We start from the raw sequence: 4808 nt of genomic DNA, 5'->3' as shown, positions 1-4808 counted from the left end.
ACCCACGTGATACTTAGAAAACCACCAGAAATCCCACTTAATCCCGTTAAAACCACAGGATATATCGCTTAGTCTCGTTAAAACCACAATAAAACCCACGTGATACTTAGAAAACCACCAGAAATCCCACTTAATCCCGTTAAAACCACAGGATATATCGCTTAGTCTCGTTAAAACCACAATAAAACCCACGTGATACTTAGAAAACCACCAGAAATCCCACTTAATCCCGTTAAAGCCTCAAGAAATCCAAATAAATTAGATTATTTAAACTCAATCACCCTGCTATTTTTACAGTATTTCATAAATACTAAAACTAACAGCCTGCTATTCCTAGTTTTATTATGTTAGATATTTTTATTATAGTTACTTTGTGCCAATCACCTCCGCCCTATAAAGTAGTCCATGATTTATTTTTGGGGTGGAAAGTAGAATTTTTACTTACTGATATAAACAAATATATAAAAAAAAAAACAAGCACAAGGTTCTATGTAACACGTCAACCAATACAAGCTCGTGTGTTTAGATTTTGTATTATAATGATCTTAATGAAGTCATCTCTGATAAAAAATAAATAACCACAATCACTGTTACTTCAATGCGATCTTAAATCTACGCGTCGCTTTGAAGGTTCTAAAACTCTTCTGACACTTCCAGGCATCTCTTTATTGTCTAACCAAATCAATCATTTTGATTCTCCTGTATCTTCCTGTCGGAATACTGAGAGGTGAAACTAGTTGAGTTACAAACAGTAAAGCCTTCTGTGCGAACGTTAACAGCTGTGATCCAGAGCTTCGATGTGCACGTAATTTTGTTTTGTATCTACGGTAAACACATAACAAAGATATTTAAGTCATAATAGCTGCAAGAGTTCTCGTTATAACTGGTTTATAGAATTTACAATACCAAGTGTGAATGTGAGGGTTTAGTGGCGTGATTTTCCAGGGAACTATATTAAAAGTGCGTAAAACATATCAGTCTGATACGCGGGGATACGTATACAATGTGGCCTCCTATATAACACGTCGGTCTGATATACGGGGATTGCGTATACAGTGTGGCCTCCTGTATAACATGTCGGTCTGATATACGGATATACGTATACAATGTGGCCTCCTATATAACACGTCGGCCTGATATACGGGATTGCGTATACAGTGTGCCCCCCCCCCGTGTATTACATGTCGGTCTGATATACGGAGATACGTATACAGTGTGGCCTCCTGTATAACATGTCGGTCTGATATAAGGAGATACGTATACAGTGTGGACCCCGTGTATTACATGTCGGTCTGATATACGGAGATACGTATACAGTGTGGCCCCCGTGTATTACATGTCGGTCTGATATACGGAGATACGTATACAGTGTGGCCCCGTGTATTACATGTCGTCTGATATACGGAGATACGTATACAGTGTGGCCCCTCTGTACTATACGTCTGTTCGAGACGCGAGGATACATAATCCAAAACAAAGATACATTTGTCGTGGATTGTTAGTGTGCATGTATTTTTATTTGTTTGTCTACACATAGAGACGGTACGGTTTCAACACCTGAATAATTCGTTACCTTTATCAGCTTTGAGAACGTAGATTTCGGACGATCTAGCCTCCAAGGTTTTAACCGTTGTGCCATACAGAGGATACCCTTGTCGGGTAAACACATTTCTCATTAAACATACATACTGTATGTATTATCACAACAACAGAAACTTAATACTTCTCGGTTTCTCTACTGTTTCGAGTGAACCAACAATCATCTGTCATCAGTTATTTCACGATGTATATGGTACGAACCACCCTGTTTTTGTGCCGACGGGCACTTTACCTACCTGCAGCGAAGTGGCCTTAGTGTTGCTAAGATGCTAGAACCAAAGTGATGTGTACATACATCTTTAAATAGCATGATAAATGAAAAGGGTCATGTGTAAAATTACTTTTGGACCACCCTGTTTATAACTTTAATGTGCCTTAAAAACAGGCAAATATCAGAAACGAAAGAAAAAAATCTGTGTGAGAAATATAATATTAATGACACTAACTACGTAACGTTATTATTTTTTTTATGATTCTTCATCGTAATGGTATGACACTAACTACGTAACGTTATTATTTTTTTATGATTCTTCATCGTAATGGTATGACACTAACTACGTAACGTTATTATTTTTTATGATTCTTCATCGTAATGGTATGACACTAACTACGTAACGTTATTATTTTTTATGATTCTTCATCGTAATGGTATGACACTAACTACGTAACGTTATTATTTTAATAACATTACGTAGTACTTGTCATACCATAACGATGCAGAATCGTAAAAAAATAATAACGTTATGTAGTACTTCTCATACCATAACGATGCAGAATCGTAAAAAAAATAATAACGTTACGTAGTTAGTGTCATGCCATTACGATGAAGAATCATAAAAAAATAATAACGTTACGTAGTTAGTGTCATACCATAACGATGACGAATCATAAAAAAATAATAACGTTACGTGGTTAGTGTCATGCCGTAACGATGAAGAATCATAAAAAAAATAATAACGTTACGTAGTTAGTGTCATGCCATTACGATGAAGAATCATAAAAAAATAATAACGTTACGTAGTTAGTGTCATACCATTACGATGAAGAATCATAAACCATAACGATGCAGAATCGCAAATAAAAATCATAACGATGCAGAATCGTAAAAAATAATAACATTACGTAGTACTTGTTATATATGACAAGTACTACGTAACGTTATTATTTTTATTTACGATTCTGCATCGTTATGGTATGACAAGTACTACGTAATGTTATTATTTTTATTTACGATTCTGCATCGTTATGGTATGACACTAACTACGTAATGTTATTATTTTTTACGATTCAGCATCGTTATGGTATGACAAGTACTACGTAACGTTATTATTTTTATTTACGATTCTGCATCGTTATGGTATGACAAGTACTACGTAGTGTTATTATTTTTATTTACAACCTTCGGAAATTAGGAGTTTTATAATACTGGTTAACATTCTGTGTCCAGACTTTCGTCTGAGGGTTCGCTGATTCAGGCACGCCGACGGTAGTTTGGTCTCTAAACATAAACTGGTAGATAGTTTTGACGTAATCAGGTTAACCAACTGTCTATTGCTGCAATGTTTGAGTTAATATTATTTGATGTTGCGCTATTTCTCTGTGTAATCTCATTATGTATGTGCGTGTGTAAATATATCTGTAAAGTGTGTATATACGTGTACTCGAGTTGGTAACGAGCGAGCAGCCCTTGATGTTGTGTTGTTTCTTCTCAGACCCCGTGCCCGACTTGGAGCTTTGCCAGTCAGCCCAGCAGCAGGCTATGTGTGTCCAAGACGTAGAGAGACACTTAGCGACTACAATAAAGTGTTTAAAGCAGTGAAAAACCAAGGTAAGATAGCGTTTCTCATCTTGTTTTAGGTTTAAAGTGGTTTGCCACAGGGTCAGGGTAGGAATAAAGGCACGTCTTGATAGGGCGAACCTACGGAGGAACGTGACATAGGTGTTGTATTATAGAAGCTCGAGTTGACAAGAGGCGCGAGCACCGCACGGATCTATAAACATCCGACTCCTTATGAAGATTATACAGAAGAATTCATTACACAACTACGTAAACGTGTAAAGCATCAGGCAAGTTTGAAAAAAAAAAAAATCAAAATACTCCAGAAGTAAAAACGTATTGAGTAACTATTGATAACAATGGCACTATATAATCATATTTATGGTATATGTGTGTGTGTGTGTGTGTGTGTAATGAACAACTAGTACGTAGAATTACATGTAATAATATCTACAGCCACTGTCACTGGTCAAGAAAGCCGCCTCCCATGTTTATCAAAAAATGTTTCTCGACGTAAAATAACATTGTATTTAAATGTCATTTTCACAGCTTATTGTGTAACAACCACTACATTGACATCGTTAGCAGTAATATAATGTTATTACTGCAGTTGGTATACCTCTGTAGGTGATTGTTATTTTGCCTTCCTTGCAAGGTGTTTAATTATTTTTGTGTAATTGCATCTGTAGTTATGTCCTAGCTCTATCGTTCTTTCATAGGACATGTTCTGCTTTGGACATATTTCGGGTTTTGTGTGTGTGTATATTTACCCGCGTGGGGGTGTTCACATAATATATATATATATTTATATATATGAGCAGTTTTGGGGCAGAACAAAATATTACACACGTTTGTAGTCTCTGTTTGATCAAACAGAAAACAAAGATTAGCAAAACAAAACAAATAAATTATTATATGTGTGTGTTAAATATTTCTGTTCTTTTTCACCAAAGGTAAAATAGAAGCTACCTGCCTTGGTTGGCTGTACCCTCTGCTGTGGACTGCAGATTCGCCTAATTCAAGGCTCAACAGCACAGCTTGGGTCAGCAAACCAAAGAAATACAGTTAGGCCTTATATAATAGTGAAGTGTAAATAATATCCATGTGGTTTTGAATCCATTTTACTTCATCGTGTAGTAACCTAAATTAATTTAGGTATGTGAATAATGTTATGACATTTTACCGAATTTATTATTCGATATAATACTGTATATTGAAGTAGATATTATACTGTATAGTGAAGTAGATATTATACTGTATAATGAAGTACATATTATACTGTATAATGAAGTAAATATTATACTGTATGGTGAAGTAAATATTATACTGTATAGTGAAGTAGATATTATACTGTATAATGAAGTACATATTATACTGTATAATGAAGTAGATATTATACTGTATAATGAAGTACATATTATATTGTATAATG

At 35.2% G+C, this 4808-nt stretch overlaps 1 long non-coding RNA gene across 1 annotated transcript in view; it reads left to right on the top strand.

Annotated features, from left to right (window-relative positions):
• Window positions 1–4808, top strand: part of LOC106468031 — a 75197-nt gene that overhangs the window by 11207 nt on the left and 59182 nt on the right. Inside the window, exon 2 of the long non-coding RNA XR_001291370.2 lies at window positions 3312–3427. This is a non-coding gene — a long non-coding RNA (uncharacterized LOC106468031). The remainder of the gene's footprint in view (window positions 1–3311; window positions 3428–4808) is intronic.

The sequence above is a fragment of the Limulus polyphemus genome, unplaced genomic scaffold (genome assembly GCF_000517525.1).
Source record: "Limulus polyphemus unplaced genomic scaffold, Limulus_polyphemus-2.1.2 Scaffold2842, whole genome shotgun sequence".
NCBI lineage: Eukaryota > Metazoa > Arthropoda > Merostomata > Xiphosura > Limulidae > Limulus > Limulus polyphemus.
Note: the sequence above shows the minus strand (reverse complement) of the source record. Positions and strands in the feature narration are given on the sequence as shown.